Source organism: Triturus cristatus, chromosome 11, assembly GCF_964204655.1.
Source record: "Triturus cristatus chromosome 11, aTriCri1.1, whole genome shotgun sequence".
NCBI classification, from domain to species: Eukaryota; Metazoa; Chordata; class Amphibia; order Caudata; family Salamandridae; genus Triturus; species Triturus cristatus.
Genome location: NC_140594.1, coordinates 133,265,452 through 133,285,498, shown reverse-complemented (window position 1 = coordinate 133,285,498; position 20,047 = coordinate 133,265,452). Strand labels below are relative to the sequence as shown.

Sequence of the window (20,047 nt, the reverse complement as noted above, 5' to 3'; positions counted from 1 at the left end):
CCTGGCCTGTGCCGGAGTGACCAAAGACCACGAGGACGACCCCACGACGACTGTGAACCCGAGTCCGGCACCCAAGGACTTCCCTAGACGCTCCTGACGACACCTGCAGCCTCAGAACCAGGTACCCCCCCAACGCGATCAACAGAGGGTAAGATTTCCCGACACCAAAAGGCACCCCTGCACCCGGCGCCCTGCGGCTCCCTGTGCCCAAATCCTGGGTACCTACCTATCCTCCAACTACCCAACTTACCTCTCGAAGTGGTGGTGGCACCTAAAGAATCTTCGTCCCCGAGCTTGCAATCTTTTCTAAACCGGAGCTCTCCCATTGAAATCAATTGAGCGCCCAAGAGCTCAAAAGCACCCTGCACCCAGCCGCCCGAGTGGCCCTGGCAGTGTAACCTCTACACCTATCTACTTCCCCATTTTCCCTGAGCAAGTGACCAGGAGCCCAGCTCCCACAGCCGCGTAGCCTGCTAGTCAGCAGCCACCAACCAAGGCCCCCCTACATCTCATAGGATAACATTGGGCCTAACTCTCTCTGCACCTGGCTGCCCCTGTGCCGCTGAGGGTGAAAAAACTCTACCTACCTGACCCTGGGAGACCCCTGAGTCTATGCCCAGAACCTTAACTCTGCCAGTCGAGTACTTACCTTCACACCGATAACTCAATTTTCTCCATAGGGTAACATTGACTGGTTTCTTCTGAAAATTTCTTCAAAGTGTGGAGTTTTCAAAACTTAAAATATTCACCCAAAATCAGCCGAGTAACGAAAACGAAAATACTCACCTGCTATTAGGTGAGCTCCCAGTGCTGGATCTTGGTGCCCAGCACTGACTCTGAAAAATACTTACAACTGTACTTACCAGTAACCCAATTTTCTTCCATAGGGAATCATTGACTGTTTTTCTGTGAAATTTCTTCAGAATGTCAATTTCTGCAAACTTTAAATATTCTTTAAAAATCGTATAACTTCTGAAAACGTAATTACTTACCTGTTTTGGATAAAGGTCCCAGTACTGAGTCTAGGCACCCAGTACTGGATTACAAAAGTAACGAGAACATACTATACCTGCAGCTTGAATTTTCTTCCATAGGGAATCATTGACTGTTTTCTATGAAATTTCTTCTGTCAACTTTTAAAATAGCAAAATATTACTTCAAAATCCTAGTAGTAACTAAGTCGACTTTTATCACTTGTTTCTAAGTACTGTCCCAGGACTGAATCTAGGATCCAGTCCTGGAATCTCTAAAGTAATCCTGAAAGTAATCTATTGCAAATAACTTGAAATTTCCATTGAACTCAATGCATTATTGTGTTTAAAACTGTGTTGCCTATTGCAACAACTTATAACTTTCTACAAAAGCCAATTGCATATTGCAAAAGTATTTAAATAAAGCATCTCATTCTGAGAAAGTATATTTTAATTCCTATTGTTGGTTCTAAAACAAAACAGACATATATTTTTTATACAAACCATTGGCCTAGAGTTCAGTTATTGAGTGTGTGAAATCATTTAGCTGACTGAGTGTGTACAACAAATGCTTTACACTGTCCTCTGATACTGCCTTACTGCTCGACCAAGCTACCACTTTAGAGACTAAGGTTATTTCTAACTTTAGCCTCTGCCAAACCTCTGGGGACTGTGGACTCTGTACACCCTGTACCTATTTTGGAACAGTATATACAGAGCCACTTTCTCACAATAGTACATTTGATCTAAAACCTAGAGAGATGCTGAATAAATGTCTGAATCTTCGGACACTGCGCAGCTTCTAAATCAATTAGCACCCAAAGTTTAATATGTGTACCTTACCTAATGATTAAGCGGACCCTCTTTTACGCATATAAAAAACACGTTGGTTGAAATGAAACAGTTAATGAAAAACATATCGAGCAAAGAGTATTGATATTCTATGAAAAATATCTACACCTTTTTTCTTACTGAATAAATACATTGATGTATAATCAATCATTTTTTGACACAATTGATCTAGCCTCCGTAAAGATTATCCTAAATTACCAACAACAACTGTTGTTCAAGTTGACAAGATTAGGTATTGCGCAAAGTTTTGAATAAGCAACAATCACACCACGGATACACCGCATTGGTTACAATACTGCCACTATTTGAAGATAACTTCCAATTGGCAATATGAGCAGTCCCACAATCGTGACACTTTTGTCTCTTACAGGGAGACAAAGTTGGAACATATGCACTGATCAGAGAGATATGCAAGCATACTTTCTATGTTTTCTATCACTCAGGTCAAAAGCCAGACATCAGGTGGACTACTTTATCTTCTGTTGGTTCTGCAGATAAGTGCCCATTGGGCTCTGGGATTCCATATGCTAATTAGCAGATTTCACTATACAGCCTCCTTTGGCACCTCCCTTCATCCCTCTCTATGTGTGATGTCATCAGTACATGATTCTGTATGCAAACACATATACTCCTAAGCCCCATCTGGCTCCTTCCAAAACGAGTTATTGTACCTAAATGCAAGCAGAGCAACCAAAGGAGTACTATTCTAGAATATTACAAGAGTTCACTTTGGCACCTCTTTGTTCACCCAGATACAAGATGCCTTTCTTGTAAAAGGATACATATCAGTCTGCCGACAAAGGAGTGTACAATCTCAGCTATTCACTCAATAGCCGACAAAATAGCACATTAGCTCTGCTACTTAGAGAGATGCTGAATGAATGTCTGAAGCTTTGGACACTGTGCAGCTTCCAAGACAATTAGATCACAAAGTTTAATACGTGTACCTTACCTATTGATTAAGAGGACCCTTTTCCACTGATATGAGAAACACTTTAGTTGAAATAAAACAGTTGTTAAAAAAACATATTGACCAATGAGTATTGACATTCTATGAAAAATATCTACACCTTTTTGCTTACTAAATAACTATAATGATGTATAATCAATCTTCTTTTGACACAATTGATCCAGCCTCCATAGAGACTATCAAAAATTGCCAATATCAACTATTTTTCAAGTTGACATGGCGGGGTATTGGATAAAGTTTTCAATAAGCAATAATCACGCCTCGGATAGACCTCATTGGCTACGATACTGCCACTGCACAAAGATAACATCAGCTAGGCGATATGAGCAGTCCCACAACGGTGACACTTTTGTCTGTTACAGGGAGACAAATTTGAAACGTGCACCGATCAGAGAGATATGCAAGCATACTTTCTATGTTTTCTATCACTCGAGTCAAAAGCCAGACATCATATGTACTACTCTATCTTCTGTTGCTTCTGCAGGTAAGTGCCCGTTGGGCTCTGGGATTCCGTATGCTAATTAGCAGATTTCACTATACAGCCTCCTTTGGCACCTCCCTTCATCCCTCTCTATGTGGGATGCCATCAGTACATGATTATGTATGCAACCACATATCCTCCTAAGCCCAAGCAGGCTCCTCCCACAACTAGTTCTTGTACCGAAATGCAAGAAAGCAACCAAAGGTGTACTATTCTAGAATATTACAAGAGTTAACTTTGGTGCCTCTTGTTCACCCGGATACGAGATGCCTTTCTTGTAAATGGATACATATCAGTCTGCGGACAAAGGAGTGTACAATCTCAGCTATTCACTCAATAGCCGACAAAATAGTTGTGTGAAAGTGCCATCTTTCTTGAATGGTATGCCCCCACTTTTTGCTGAATTGCTGAATGTACTTTGACTGAGTGTGCCCTGGACTCCTGCCAATCAGGAGCCCAGGGCCTATGTTCCTTCCCAAAACAAAAATCTCAAAACAAAATTGGCAAACCCTGGCCACATGTCAGCCCCTGGTAAGTGGTACCCTAGGTACCCAGGGCCTTGTGACCAGGGAAGGCCTCTAAGGGCTGCAGCACTCATTGTGCCACCCTTAGAGGCCCTGTACCCTAACACACACACACTGCCCTGGCAGGCTGAGTGTCTGGGTACAAGACAAAACAGAGAATCGACATGGCACACATCCTTGTGTGCCATGCCCACAACCTTCACTGCCCTGGCATACATCAGCCACCCCTCTAGCTGGGTGCCCTATGCCAGTGGTGTGGGCACAGAGGCAGGAGCCCGGTGCCCCTACAGTACCCAGGTCCATTCCTGGGCCATGTAAGTGCAGTGCTTGCATTTAAGAGTACATGGTGCTGGGAGCTTGTCAAACACGAACTCCACAGCACTATAATGGCAGCACAGAAGACTGAGAAGTTTGGTATCAAACTGCTCAGCACATTAAACCCACACTGATGCCAGTATGGTATTTAATGTACCAAGCACCACAGAGGGCATCTTAGAGAGGCCCCCTGAAACCTAACCTACAATCCACGTCTGTTCTGAGGCTGCCTAGGCTGCCACACAGCAGACATGTTGCTGGACCCCTGGGTAGGAGAGCCCCTGCTCTCCTGGGTCTGCAACAATGCACATCCTGGGCGAGATGCTAGATCTCCTCCCCCAGGATGGGCAGGGGGAAGCTTCAAAGGCATGCCACCTCTGTGAGCTTCCCCAGGCCACTTGCAACCCCCACTCTGGCGGGAAGCTTGGCCGGAAACCCCAAACAAGGACAGGGATGGGCCAGCCTGCCAACTCCACCCCTCAGGTGGGGAAGGCGAGGTGAAGCACATCTCCGGGCGCTCGCCATCTTGAAGATGGGAGGCCCTACCCAATCAGGACTAGGCTGCTGCCCCCCTCCCAGAGGAGAGTGGCTGAATAGGGGGTGTACTCACCTCAGGGCAGGGACCCATTGGTCCCTGCCCTTCGCCTACCTGTAACGCCCCTAAATTTAGTATTTAGGGGCACCCTGAACCTTCCTTCCCCAGATTCCAGATTCCGAAATACAAAGAAGAGGAAGAAGAAAGAAGACCTGCCCTGCAGCTGCTAAGAAGAGGAAGACACCCACTGCTTTGGCACCAGCCCTACAGGCCTGGCGACACTCGAACCTGCTCTTGCTCCAACCCGGCATCTATTGTGGCCAGCAACCTCACAAACCCCGGAGGACCTGGCTACCTTTTGGCTCTAAGCCCCTGGGACTCCCATGAGTAGAGGCTCTACTCAAAATCTACTTCTAATCCCTGGCATCAGCCCGGAACCGCGAACCCTACACACTTTTCACCCGCCAAGCCTGGCCTGTGCCGGAGTGACCAAAGACCACGAGGACGACCCCACGACGACTGTGAACCCGAGTCCGGCACCCAAGGACTTCCCTAGACGCTCCTGACAACACCTGCAGCCTCAGAACCAGGTACCCCCCCAACGCGATCAACAGAGGGTAAGATTTCCCGACACCAAAAGGCACCCCTGCACCCGGCGCCCTGCGGCTCCCTGTGCCCAAATCCTGGGTACCTACCTATCCTCCAACTACCCAACTTACCTCTCGAAGTGGTGGTGGCACCTAAAGAATCTTCGTCCCCGAGCTTGCAATCTTTTTCTAAACCGGAGCTCTCCCATTGAAATCAATTGAGAGCCCAAGAGCTCAAAAGCACCCTGCACCCAGCCGCCCGAGTGGCCCTGGCAGTGTAACCTCTACACCTATCTACTTCCCCATTTTCCCTGAGCAAGTGACCAGGAGCCCAGCTCCCACAGCCGCGTAGCCTGCTAGTCAGCAGCCACCAACCAAGGCCCCCCTACATCTCATAGGATAACATTGGGCCTAACTCTCTCTGCACCCGGCTGCCCCTGTGCCGCTGAGGGTGAAAAAACTCTACCTACCTGACCCTGGGAGACCCCTGAGTCTATGCCCAGAACCTTAACTCTGCCAGTCGAGTACTTACCTTTAAACCGATAACTCAATTTTCTCCATAGGGTAACATTGACTGGTTTCTTCTGAAAATTTCTTCAAAGTGTGGAGTTTTCAAAACTTAAAATATTCACCAAAAATCAGCCGAGTAACGAAAACGAAAATACTCACCTGCTATTAGGTGAGCTCCCAGTGCTGGATCTTGGTGCCCAGCACTGACTCTGAAAAATACTTACAACTGTACTTACCAGTAACCCAATTTTCTTCCATAGGGAATCATTGACTGTTTTTCTGTGAAATTTCTTCAGAGTGTCAATTTCTGCAAACTTTAAATATTCTTTAAAAATCGTATAACTTCTGAAAACGTAATTACTTACCTGTTTTGGATAAAGGTCCCAGTACTGAGTCTAGGCACCCAGTACTGGATTACAAAAGTAACGAGAACATACTATACCTGCAGCTTGAATTTTCTTCCATAGGGAATCATTGACTGTTTTCTATGAAATTTCTTTTTAGTGTCAACTTTTAAAATAGCAAAATATTACTTAAAAATCCTAGTAGTAACTAAGTCGACTTTTATCACTTGTTTCTAAGTACTGTCCCAGGACTGAATCTAGGATCCAGTCCTGGAATCTCTAAAGTAATCCTGAAAGTAATCTATTGCAAATAACTTGAAATTTCCATTGAACTCAATGCATTATTGTGTTTAAAACTGTGTTGCCTATTGCAACAACTTATAACTTTCTACAAAAGCCAATTGCATATTGCAAAAGTATTTAAATAAAGCATCTCATTCTGAGAAAGTATATTTTAATTCCTATTGTTGGTTCTAAAACAAAACAGACATATATTTTTTATACAAACCATTGGCCTAGAGTTCAGTTATTGAGTGTGTGAAATCATTTCGCTGACTGAGTGTGTACAACAAATGCTTTACACTGTCCTCTGATACTGCCCTACTGCTCGACCAAGCTACCACTTTAGAGACTAAGGTTATTTCTAACTTTAGCCTCTGCCAAACCTCTGGGGACTGTGGACTCTGTACACCCTGTACCTATTTTGGAACAGTATATACAGAGCCACTTTCTCACAATAGTACATTTGATCTAAAACCTAGAGAGATGCTGAATAAATGTCTGAATCTTCGGACACTGCGCAGCTTCTAAATCAATTAGCACCCAAAGTTTAATATGTGTACCTTACCTAATGATTAAGCGGACCCTTTTTTACGCATATAAAAAACACGTTGTTTGAAATGAAACAGTTAATGAAAAACATATCGAGCAAAGAGTATTGATATTCTATGAAAAATATCTACACCTTTTTTCTTACTGAATAAATACATTGATATATAATCAATCATTTTTTGACACAATTGATCTAGCCTCCGTAAAGATTATCCTAAATTACCAACAACAACTGTTGTTCAAGTTGACAAGATTAGGTATTGCGCAAAGTTTTGAATAAGCAACAATCGCACCTCGGATACACCGCATTGTTTACAATACTGCCACTATTTGAAGATAACTTCCAATTGGCAATATGAGCAGTCCCACAATCGTGACACTTATGTCTCTTACAGGGAGACAAAGTTGGAACATATGCACTGATCAGAGAGATATGCAAGCATACTTTCTATGTTTTCTATCACTCAGGTCAAAAGCCAGACATCAGGTGGACTACTTTATCTTCTGTTGGTTCTGCAGATAAGTGCCCATTGGGCTCTGGGATTCCATATGCTAATTAGCAGATTTCACTATACAGCCTCCTTTGGCACCTCCCTTCATCCCTCTCTATGTGTGATGTCATCAGTACATGATTCTGTATGCAAACACATATACTCCTAAGCCCCATCTGGCTCCTTCCAAAACGAGTTATTGTACCTAAATGCAAGCAGAGCAACCAAAGGAGTACTATTCTAGAATATTACAAGAGTTCACTTTGGCACCTCTTTGTTCACCCAGATACAAGATGCCTTTCTTGTAAAAGGATACATATCAGTCTGCCGACAAAGGAGTGTACAATCTCAGCTATTCACTCAATAGCCGACAAAATAGCACATTAGCTCTGCTACTTAGAGAGATGCTGAATGAATGTCTGAAGCTTTGGACACTGTGCAGCTTCCAAGACAATTAGATCACAAAGTTTAATACGTGTACCTTACCTATTGATTAAGAGGACCCTTTTCCACTGATATGAGAAACACTTTAGTTGAAATAAAACAGTTGTTAAAAAAACATATTGACCAATGAGTATTGACATTCTATGAAAAATATCTACACCTTTTTGCTTACTAAATAACTATAATGATGTATAATCAATCTTCTTTTGACACAATTGATCCAGCCTCCATAGAGACTATCAAACATTGCCAATATCAACTATTTTTCAAGTTGACATGGCGGGGTATTGGGTAAAGTTTTCAATAAGCAATAATCACGCCTCGGATAGACCTCATTGGCTATGATACTGCCACTGCACAAAGATAACATCAGCTAGGCGATATGAGCAGTCCCACAACGGTGACACTTTTGTCTGTTACAGGGAGACAAATTTGAAACGTGCACCGATCAGAGAGATATGCAAGCATACTTTCTATGTTTTCTATCACTCGAGTCAAAAGCCAGACATCATATGTACTACTCTATCTTCTGTTGCTTCTGCAGGTAAGTGCCCGTTGGGCTCTGGGATTCCGTATGCTAATTAGCAGATTTCACTATACAGCCTCCTTTGGCACCTCCCTTCATCCCTCTCTATGTGGGATGTCATCAGTACATGATTATGTATGCAACCACATATCCTCCTAAGCCCAAGCAGGCTCCTCCCACAACTAGTTCTTGTACCTAAATGCAAGAAAGCAACCAAAGGTGTACTATTCTAGAATATTACAAGAGTTAACTTTGGTGCCTCTTGTTCACCCGGATACGAGATGCCTTTCTTGTAAATGGATACATATCAGTCTGCGGACAAAGGAGTGTACAATCTCAGCTATTCACTCAATAGCCGACAAAATAGTTGTGTGAAAGTGCCATCTTTCTTGAATGGTATGCCCCCACTTTTTGCTGAATTGCTGAATGTACTTTGACTGAGTGTGCCCTGGACTCCTGCCAATCAGGAGCCCAGGGCCTATGTTCCTTCCCAAAACAAAAATCTCAAAACAAAATTGGCAAACCCTGGCCACATGTCAGCCCCTGGTAAGTGGTACCCTAGGTACCCAGGGCCTTGTGACCAGGGAAGGCCTCTAAGGGCTGCAGCACTCATTGTGCCACCCTTAGAGGCCCTGTACCCTAACACACACACACTGCCCTGGCAGGCTGAGTGTCTGGGTACAAGACAAAACAGAGAATCGACATGGCACACATCCCTGTGTGCCATGCCCACAACCTTCACTGCCCCGGCATACATCAGCCACCCCTCTAGCTGGGTGCCCTATGCCAGTGGTGTGGGCACAGAGGCAGGAGCCCGGTGCCCCTACAGTACCCAGGTCCATTCCTGGGCCATGTAAGTGCAGTGCTTGCATTTAAGAGTACATGGTGCTGGGAGCTTGTCAAACACGAACTCCACAGCACTATAATGGCAGCACAGAAGACTGAGAAGTTTGGTATCAAACTGCTCAGCACATTAAACCCACACTGATGCCAGTATGGTATTTAATGTACCAAGCACCACAGAGGGCATCTTAGAGAGGCCCCCTGAAACCTAACCTACAATCCACGTCTGTTCTGAGGCTGCCTAGGCTGCCACACAGCAGACATGTTGCTGGACCCCTGGGTAGGAGAGCCCCTGCTCTCCTGGGTCTGCAACAATGCACATCCTGGGCGAGATGCTAGATCTCCTCCCCCAGGATGGGCAGGGGGAAGCTTCAAAGGCATGCCGCCTCTGTGAGCTTCCCCAGGCCACTTGCAACCCCCACTCTGGCGGGAAGCTTGGCCGGAAACCCCAAACAAGGACAGGGATGGGCCAGCCTGCCAACTCCACCCCTCAGGTGGGGAAGGCGAGGTGAAGCACATCTCCGGGCGCTCGCCATCTTGAAGATGGGAGGCCCTACCCAATCAGGACTAGGCTGCTGCCCCCCTCCCAGAGGAGAGTGGCTGAATAGGGGGTGTACTCACCTCAGGACAGGGACCCATTGGTCCCTGCCCTTCGCCTACCTGTAACGCCCCTAAATTTAGTATTTAGGGGCACCCTGAACCTTCCTTCCCCAGATTCCAGATTCCGAAATACAAAGAAGAGGAAGAAGAAAGAAGACCTGCCCTGCAGCTGCTAAGAAGAGGAAGACACCCACTGCTTTGGCACCAGCCCTACAGGCCTGGCGACACTCGAACCTGCTCTTGCTCCAACCCGGCATCTATTGTGACCAGCAACCTCACAAACCCCGGAGGACCTGGCTACCTTTTGGCTCTAAGCCCCTGGGACTCCCATGAGTAGAGGGTCTACTCAAAATCTACTTCTAATCCCTGGCATCAGCCCGGAACCGCGAACCCTACACACTCTGCACCCGCCAAGCCTGGCCTGTGCCGGAGTGACCAAAGACCACGAGGACGACCCCACGACGACTGTGAACCCGAGTCCGGCACCCAAGGACTTCCCTAGACGCTCCTGACGACACCTGCAGCCTCAGAACCAGGTACCCCCCCAACGCGATCAACAGAGGGTAAGATTTCCCGACACCAAAAGGCACCCCTGCACCCGGCGCCCTGCGGCTCCCTGTGCCCAAATCCTGGGTACCTACCTATCCTCCAACTACCCAACTTACCTCTCGAAGTGGTGGTGGCACCTAAAGAATCTTCGTCCCCGAGCTTGCAATCTTTTTCTAAACCGGAGCTCTCCCATTGAAATCAATTGAGCGCCCAAGAGCTCAAAAGCACCCTGCACCCAGCCGCCCGAGTGGCCCTGGCAGTGTAACCTCTACACCTATCTACTTCCCCATTTTCCCTGAGCAAGTGACCAGGAGCCCAGCTCCCACAGCCGCGTAGCCTGCTAGTCAGCAGCCACCAACCAAGGCCCCCCTACATCTCATAGGATAACATTGGGCCTAACTCTCTCTGCACCCGGCTGCCCCTGTGCCGCTGAGGGTGAAAAAACTCTACCTACCTGACCCTGGGAGACCCCTGAGTCTATGCCCAGAACCTTAACTCTGCCAGTCGAGTACTTACCTTCACACCGATAACTCAATTTTCTCCATAGGGTAACATTGACTGGTTTCTTCTGAAAATTTCTTCAAAGTGTGGAGTTTTCAAAACTTAAAATATTCACCCAAAATCAGCCGAGTAACGAAAACGAAAATACTCACCTGCTATTAGGTGAGCTCCCAGTGCTGGATCTTGGTGCCCAGCACTGACTCTGAAAAATACTTACAACTGTACTTACCAGTAACCCAATTTTCTTCCATAGGGAATCATTGACTGTTTTTCTGTGAAATTTCTTCAGAATGTCAATTTCTGCAAACTTTAAATATTCTTTAAAAATCGTATAACTTCTGAAAACGTAATTACTTACATGTTTTGGATAAAGGTCCCAGTACTGAGTCTAGGCACCCAGTACTGGATTACAAAAGTAACGAGAACATACTATACCTGCAGCTTGAATTTTCTTCCTTAGGGAATCATTGACTGTTTTCTATGAAATTTCTTCTAAGTGTCAACTTTTAAAATAGCAAAATATTACTTAAAAATCCTAGTAGTAACTAAGTCGACTTTTATCACTTGTTTCTAAGTACTGTCCCAGGACTGAATCTAGGATCCAGTCCTGGAATCTCTAAAGTAATCCTGAAAGTAATCTATTGCAAATAACTTGAAATTTCCATTGAACTCAATGCATTATTGTGTTTAAAACTGTGTTGCCTATTGCAACAACTTATAACTTTCTACAAAAGCCAATTGCATATTGCAAAAGTATTTAAATAAAGCATCTCATTCTGAGAAAGTATATTTTAATTCCTATTGTTGGTTCTAAAACAAAACAGACATATATTTTTTATACAAACCATTGGCCTAGAGTTCAGTTATTGAGTGTGTGAAATCATTTCGCTGACTGAGTGTGTACAACAAATGCTTTACACTGTCCTCTGATACTGCCTTACTGCTCGACCAAGCTACCACTTTAGAGACTAAGGTTATTTCTAACTTTAGCCTCTGCCAAACCTCTGGGGACTGTGGACTCTGTACACCCTGTACCTATTTTGGAACAGTATATACAGAGCCACTTTCTCACAATAGTACATTTGATCTAAAACCTAGAGAGATGCTGAATAAATGTCTGAATCTTCGGACACTGCGCAACTTCTAAATCAATTAGCACCCAAAGTTTAATATGTGTACCTTACCTAATGATTAAGCGGACCCTCTTTTACGCATATAAAAAACACGTTGTTTGAAATGAAACAGTTAATGAAAAACATATCGAGCAAAGACTATTGATATTCTATGAAAAATATCTACACCTTTTTTCTTACTGAATAAATACATTGATGTATAATCAATCATTTTTTGACACAATTGATCTAGCCTACGTAAAGATTATCCTAAATTACCAACAACAACTGTTGTTCAAGTTGACAAGATTAGGTATTGCGCAAAGTTTTGAATAAGCAACAATCACACCTCGGATACACCGCATTGGTTACAATACTGCCACTATTCAAAGATAACTTCCAATTGGCAATATGAGCAGTCCCACAATCGTGACACTTTTGTCTCTTACAGGGAGACAAAGTTGGAACATATGCACTGATCAGAGAGATATGCAAGCATACTTTCTATGTTTTCTATCACTCAGGTCAAAAGCCAGACATCAGGTGGACTACTTTATCTTCTGTTGGTTCTGCAGATAAGTGCCCATTGGGCTCTGGGATTCCATATGCTAATTAGCAGATTTCACTATACAGCCTCCTTTGGCACCTCCCTTCATCCCTCTCTATGTGTGATGTCATCAGTACATGATTCTGTATGCAAACACATATACTCCTAAGCCCCATCTGGCTCCTTCCAAAACGAGTTATTGTACCTAAATGCAAGCAGAGCAACCAAAGGAGTACTATTCTAGAATATTACAAGAGTTCACTTTGGCACCTCTTTGTTCACCCAGATACAAGATGCCTTTCTTGTAAAAGGATACATATCAGTCTGCCGACAAAGGAGTGTACAATCTCAGCTATTCACTCAATAGCCGACAAAATAGCACATTAGCTCTGCTACTTAGAGAGATGCTGAATGAATGTCTGAAGCTTTGGACACTGTGCAGCTTCCAAGACAATTAGATCACAAAGTTTAATACGTGTACCTTACCTATTGATTAAGAGGACCCTTTTCCACTGATATGAGAAACACTTTAGTTGAAATAAAACAGTTGTTAAAAAAACATATTGACCAATGAGTATTGACATTCTATGAAAAATATCTACACCTTTTTGCTTACTAAATAACTATAATGATGTATAATCAATCTTCTTTTGACACAATTGATCCAGCCTCCATAGAGACTATCAAAAATTGCCAATATCAACTATTTTTCTAGTTGACATGGCGGGGTATTGGGTAAAGTTTTCAATAAGCAATAATCATGCCTCGGATAGACCTCATTGGCTATGATACTGCCACTGCACAAAGATAACATCAGCTAGGCGATATGAGCAGTCCCACAACGGTGACACTTTTGTCTGTTACAGGGAGACAAATTTGAAACGTGCACCGATCAGAGAGATATGCAAGCATACTTTCTATGTTTTCTATCACTCGAGTCAAAAGCCAGACATCATATGTACTACTCTATCTTCTGTTGCTTCTGCAGGTAAGTGCCCGTTGGGCTCTGGGATTCCGTATGCTAATTAGCAGATTTCACTATACAGCCTCCTTTGGCACCTCCCTTCATCCCTCTCTATGTGGGATGTCATCAGTACATGATTATGTATGCAACCACATATCCTCCTAAGCCCAAGCAGGCTCCTCCCACAACTAGTTCTTGTACCTAAATGCAAGAAAGCAACCAAAGGTGTACTATTCTAGAATATTACAAGAGTTAACTTTGGTGCCTCTTGTTCACCCGGATACGAGATGCCTTTCTTGTAAATGGATACATATCAGTCTGCGGACAAAGGAGTGTACAATCTCAGCTATTCACTCAATAGCCGACAAAATAGTTGTGTGAAAGTGCCATCTTTCTTGAATGGTATGCCCCCACTTTTTGCTGAATTGCTGAATGTACTTTGACTGAGTGTGCCCTGGACTCCTGCCAATCAGGAGCCCAGGGCCTATGTTCCTTCCCAAAACAAAAATCTCAAAACAAAATTGGCAAACCCTGGCCACATGTCAGCCCCTGGTAAGTGGTACCCTAGGTACCCAGGGCCTTGTGACCAGGGAAGGCCTCTAAGGGCTGCAGCACTCATTGTGCCACCCTTAGAGGCCCTGTACCCTAACACACACACACTGCCCTGGCAGGCTGAGTGTCTGGGTACAAGACAAAACAGAGAATCGACATGGCACACATCCCTGTGTGCCATGCCCACAACCTTCACTGCCCTGGCATACATCAGCCACCCCTCTAGCTGGGTGCCCTATGCCAGTGGTGTGGGCACAGAGGCAGGAGCCCGGTGCCCCTACAGTACCCAGGTCCATTCCTGGGCCATGTAAGTGCAGTGCTTGCATTTAAGAGTACATGGTGCTGGGAGCTTGTCAAACACGAACTCCACAGCACTATAATGGCAGCACAGAAGACTGAGAAGTTTGGTATCAAACTGCTCAGCACATTAAACCCACACTGATGCCAGTATGGTATTTAATGTACCAAGCACCACAGAGGGCATCTTAGAGAGGCCCCCTGAAACCTAACCTACAATCCACGTCTGTTCTGAGGCTGCCTAGGCTGCCACACAGCAGACATGTTGCTGGACCCCTGGGTAGGAGAGCCCCTGCTCTCCTGGGTCTGCAACAATGCACATCCTGGGCGAGATGCTAGATCTCCTCCCCCAGGATGGGCAGGGGGAAGCTTCAAAGGCATGCCGCCTCTGTGAGCTTCCCCAGGCCACTTGCAACCCCCACTCTGGCGGGAAGCTTGGCCGGAAACCCCAAACAAGGACAGGGATGGGCCAGCCTGCCAACTCCACCCCTCAGGTGGGGAAGGCGAGGTGAAGCACATCTCCGGGCGCTCGCCATCTTGAAGATGGGAGGCCCTACCCAATCAGGACTAGGCTGCTGCCCCCCTCCCAGAGGAGAGTGGCTGAATAGGGGGTGTACTCACCTCAGGACAGGGACCCATTGGTCCCTGCCCTTCGCCTACCTGTAACGCCCCTAAATTTTAGGGGCACCCTGAACCTTCCTTCCCCAGATTCCAGATTCCGAAATACAAAGAAGAGGAAGAAGAAAGAAGACCTGCCCTGCAGCTGCTAAGAAGAGGAAGACACCCACTGCTTTGGCACCAGCCCTACAGGCCTGGCGACACTCGAACCTGCTCTTGCTCCAACCCGGCATCTATTGTGGCCAGCAACCTCACAAACCCCGGAGGACCTGGCTACCTTTTGGCTCTAAGCCCCTGGGACTCCCATGAGTAGAGGGTCTACTCAAAATCTACTTCTAATCCCTGGCATCAGCCCGGAACCGCGAACCCTACACACTCTGCACCCGCCAAGCCTGGCCTGTGCCGGAGTGACCAAAGACCACGAGGACGACCCCACGACGACTGTGAACCCGAGTCCGGCACCCAAGGACTTCCCTAGACGCTCCTGACGACACCTGCAGCCTCAGAACCAGGTACCCCCCCAACGCGATCAACAGAGGGTAAGATTTCCCGACACCAAAAGGCACCCCTGCACCCGGCGCCCTGCGGCTCCCTGTGCCCAAATCCTGGGTACCTACCTATCCTCCAACTACCCAACTTACCTCTCGAAGTGGTGGTGGCACCTAAAGAATCTTCGTCCCCGAGCTTGCAATCTTTTTCTAAACCGGAGCTCTCCCATTGAAATCAATTGAGCGCCCAAGAGCTCAAAAGCACCCTGCACCCAGCCGCCCGAGTGGCCCTGGCAGTGTAACCTCTACACCTATCTACTTCCCCATTTTCCCTGAGCAAGTGACCAGGAGCCCAGCTCCCACAGCCGCGTAGCCTGCTAGTCAGCAGCCACCAACCAAGGCCCCCCTACATCTCATAGGATAACATTGGGCCTAACTCTCTCTGCACCCGGCTGCCCCTGTGCCGCTGAGGGTGAAAAAACTCTACCTACCTGACCCTGGGAGACCCCTGAGTCTATGCCCAGAACCTTAACTCTGCCAGTCGAGTACTTACCTTCACACCGATAACTCAATTTTCTCCATAGGGTAACATTGACTGGTTTCTTCTGAAAATTTCTTCAAAGTGTGGAGTTTTCAAAACTTAAAATATTCACCCAAAATCAGCCGAGTAACGAAAACGAAAATACTCACCTGCTATTAGGTGAGCTCCCAGTGCTGGATCTTGGTGCCCAGCACTGACTCTGAAAAATACTTACAACTGTACTTACCAGTAACCCAATTTTCTTCCATAGGGAATCATTGACTGTTTTTCTGTGAAATTTCTTCAGAATGTCAATTTCTGCAAACTTTAAATATTCTTTAAAAATCGTATAACTTCTGAAAACGTAATTACTTACCTGTTTTGGATAAAGGTCCCAGTACTGAGTCTAGGCACCCAGTACTGGATTACAAAAGTAACGAGAACATACTATACCTGCAGCTTGAATTTTCTTCCATAGGGAATCATTGACTGTTTTCTATGAAATTTCTTTTTAGTGTCAACTTTTAAAATAGCAAAATATTACTTAAAAATCCTAGTAGTAACTAAGTCGACTTTTATCACTTGTTTCTAAGTACTGTCCCAGGACTGAATCTAGGATCCAGTCCTGGAATCTCTAAAGTAATCCTGAAAGTAATCTATTGCAAATAACTTGGAATTTCCATTGAACTCAATGCATTATTGTGTTTAAAACTGTGTTGCCTATTGCAACAACTTATAACTTTCTACAAAAGCCAATTGCATATTGCAAAAGTATTTAAATAAAGCATCTCATTCTGAGAAAGTATATTTTAATTCCTATTGTTGGTTCTAAAACAAAACAGACATATATTTTTTATACAAACCATTGGCCTAGAGTTCAGTTATTGAGTGTGTGAAATCATTTCACTGACTGAGTGTGTACAACAAATGCTTTACACTGTCCTCTGATACTGCCTTACTGCTCGACCAAGCTACCACTTTAGAGACTAAGGTTATTTCTAACTTTAGCCTCTGCCAAACCTCTGGGGACTGTGGACTCTGTACACCCTGTACCTATTTTGGAACAGTATATACAGAGCCACTTTCTCACAATAGTACATTTGATCTAAAACCTAGAGAGATGCTGAATAAATGTCTGAATCTTCGGACACTGCGCAGCTTCTAAATCAATTAGCACCCAAAGTTTAATATGTGTACCTTACCTAATGATTAAGCGGACCCTCTTTTACGCATATAAAAAACACGTTGGTTGAAATGAAACAGTTAATGAAAAACATATCGAGCAAAGAGTATTGATATTCTATGAAAAATATCTACACCTTTTTTCTTACTGAATAAATACATTGATGTATAATCAATCATTTTTTGACACAATTGATCTAGCCTCCGTAAAGATTATCCTAAATTACCAACAACAACTGTTGTTCAAGTTGACAAGACTAAGTATTGCGCAAAGTTTTGAATAAGCAACAATCACGCCTCGGATACACCGCATTGGTTACAATACTGCCACTATTTGAAGATAACTTCCAATTGGCAATATGAGCAGTCCCACAATCGTGACACTTTTGTCTCTTACAGGGAGACAAAGTTGGAACATATGCACTGATCAGAGAGATATGCAAGCATACTTTCTATGTTTTCTATCACTCAGGTCAAAAGCCAGACATCAGGTGGACTACTTTATCTTCTGTTGGTTCTGCAGATAAGTACCCATTGGGCTCTGGGATTCCATATGCTAATTAGCAGATTTCACTATACAGCCTCCTTTGGCACCTCCCTTCATCCCTCTCTATGCGTGATGTCATCAGTACATGATTCTGTATGCAAACACATATACTCCTAAGCCCCATCTGGCTCCTTCCAAAACGAGTTATTGTACCTAAATGCAAGCAGAGCAACCAAAGGAGTACTATTCTAGAATATTACAAGAGTTCACTTTGGCACCTCTTTGTTCACCCAGATACAAGATGCCTTTCTTGTAAAAGGATACATATCAGTCTGCCGACAAAGGAGTGTACAATCTCAGCTATTCACTCAATAGCCGACAAAATAGCACATTAGCTCTGCTACTTAGAGAGATGCTGAATGAATGTCTGAAGCTTTGGACACTGTGCAGCTTTCAAGACAATTAGATCACAAAGTTTAATGCGTGTACCTTACCTATTGATTAAGAGGACCCTTTTCCACTGATATGAGAAACACTTTAGTTGAAATAAAACAGTTATTAAAAAAACATATTGACCAATGAGTATTGACATTCTATGAAAAATATCTACACCTTTTTGCTTACTAAATAACTATAATGATGTATAATCAATCTTCTTTTGCACAATTGATCCAGCCTCCATAGAGACTATCAAAAATTGCCAATATCAACTATTTTCCTAGTTGACATGGCAGGGTATTGGGTAAAGTTTTCAATAAGCAATAATCACGCCTCGGATAGACCTCATTGGCTATGATACTGCCACTGCACAAAGATAACATCAGCTAGGCGATATGAGCAGTCCCACAACGGTGACACTTTTGTCTGTTACAGGGAGACAAATTTGAAACGTGCACCGATCAGAGAGATATGCAAGCATACTTTCTATGTTTTCTATCACTCGAGTCAAAAGCCAGACATCATATGTACTACTCTATCTTCTGTTGCTTCTGCAGGTAAGTGCCCGTTGGGCTCTGGGATTCCGTATGCTAATTAGCAGATTTCACTATACAGCCTCCTTTGGCACCTCCCTTCATCCCTCTCTATGTGGGATGTCATCAGTACATGATTATGTATGCAACCACATATCCTCCTAAGCCCAAGCAGGCTCCTCCCACAACTAGTTCTTGTACCTGAATGCAAGAAAGCAACCAAAGGTGTACTATTCTAGAATATTACAAGAGTTAACTTTGGTGCCTCTTGTTCACCCTGGATACGAGATGCCTTTCTTGTAAATGGATACATATCAGTCTGCGGACAAAGGAGTGTACAATCTCAGCTATTCACTCAATAGCCGACAAAATAGTTGTGTGAAAGTGCCATCTTTCTTGAATGGTATGCCCCCACTTTTTGCTGAATTGCTGAATGTACTTTGACTGAGTGTGCCCTGGACTCCTGCCAATCAGGAGCCCAGGGCCTATGTTCCTTCCCAAAACAAAAATCTCAAAACAAAATTGGCAAACCCTGGCCACATGTCAGCCCCTGGTAAGTGGTACCCTAGGTACCCAGGGCCTTGTGACCAGGGAAGGCCTCTAAGGGCTGCAGCACTCATTGTGCCACCCTTAGAGGCCCTGTACCCTAACACACACACACTGCCCTGGCAGGCTGAGTGTCTGGGTACAAGACAAAACAGAGAATCGACATGGCACACATCCCTGTGTGCCATGCCCACAACCTTCACTGCCCTGGCATACATCAGCCACCCCTCTAGCTGGGTGCCCTATGCCAGTGGTGTGGGCACAGAGGCAGGAGCCCGGTGCCCCTACAGTACCCAGGTCCATTCCTGGGCCATGTAAGTGCAGTGCTTGCATTTAAGAGTACATGGTGCTGGGAGCTTGTCAAACACGAACTCCACAGCACTATAATGGCAGCACAGAAGACTGAGAAGTTTGGTATCAAACTGCTCAGCACATTAAACCCACACTGATGCCAGTATGGTATTTAATGTACCAAGCACCACAGAGGGCATCTTAGAGAGGCCCCCTGAAACCTAACCTACAATCCACGTCTGTTCTGAGGCTGCCTAGGCTGCCACACAGCAGACATGTTGCTGGACCCCTGGGTAGGAGAGCCCCTGCTCTCCTGGGTCTGCAACAATGCACATCCTGGGCGAGATGCTAGATCTCCTCCCCCAGGATGGGCAGGGGGAAGCTTCAAAGGCATGCCGCCTCTGTGAGCTTCCCCAGGCCACTTGCAACCCCCACTCTGGCGGGAAGCTTGGCCGGAAACCCCAAACAAGGACAGGGATGGGCCAGCCTGCCAACTCCACCCCTCAGGTGGGGAAGGCGAGGTGAAGCACATCTCCGGGCGCTCGCCATCTTGAAGATGGGAGGCCCTACCCAATCAGGACTAGGCTGCTGCCCCCCT

The 20,047-nt window shown here is 45.1% G+C and overlaps 8 non-coding genes across 8 annotated transcripts; all 8 read right to left on the bottom strand.

Annotated features, from left to right (window-relative positions):
• Positions 1 to 1,995: 1,995 nt before the first annotated feature.
• LOC146783582 (U4 spliceosomal RNA) lies at positions 1,996 to 2,136 on the bottom strand. The gene has a single exon (XR_014971272.1). It is a non-coding gene; the product is annotated as a U4 spliceosomal RNA (small nuclear RNA).
• Positions 2,137 to 2,957: 821 nt separating this feature from the next.
• Positions 2,958 to 3,098, bottom strand: LOC146783581 (U4 spliceosomal RNA). The gene has a single exon (XR_014971084.1). It is a non-coding gene; the product is annotated as a U4 spliceosomal RNA (small nuclear RNA).
• A 4,019-nt stretch (positions 3,099 to 7,117) lies between these two features.
• Positions 7,118 to 7,258, bottom strand: LOC146783580 (U4 spliceosomal RNA). Its single transcript, XR_014971269.1, has one exon. It is a non-coding gene; the product is annotated as a U4 spliceosomal RNA (small nuclear RNA).
• An 821-nt stretch (positions 7,259 to 8,079) lies between these two features.
• Positions 8,080 to 8,220, bottom strand: LOC146783579 (U4 spliceosomal RNA). The gene has a single exon (XR_014971101.1). It is a non-coding gene; the product is annotated as a U4 spliceosomal RNA (small nuclear RNA).
• Positions 8,221 to 12,239: 4,019 nt separating this feature from the next.
• On the bottom strand, positions 12,240 to 12,380 carry LOC146783578 (U4 spliceosomal RNA). The gene has a single exon (XR_014971222.1). It is a non-coding gene; the product is annotated as a U4 spliceosomal RNA (small nuclear RNA).
• An 821-nt stretch (positions 12,381 to 13,201) lies between these two features.
• Positions 13,202 to 13,342, bottom strand: LOC146783577 (U4 spliceosomal RNA). Its single transcript, XR_014971050.1, has one exon. It is a non-coding gene; the product is annotated as a U4 spliceosomal RNA (small nuclear RNA).
• A 4,013-nt stretch (positions 13,343 to 17,355) lies between these two features.
• On the bottom strand, positions 17,356 to 17,496 carry LOC146783576 (U4 spliceosomal RNA). Its single transcript, XR_014971275.1, has one exon. It is a non-coding gene; the product is annotated as a U4 spliceosomal RNA (small nuclear RNA).
• An 820-nt stretch (positions 17,497 to 18,316) lies between these two features.
• LOC146783575 (U4 spliceosomal RNA) lies at positions 18,317 to 18,457 on the bottom strand. Its single transcript, XR_014971085.1, has one exon. It is a non-coding gene; the product is annotated as a U4 spliceosomal RNA (small nuclear RNA).
• Positions 18,458 to 20,047: the final 1,590 nt, after the last annotated feature.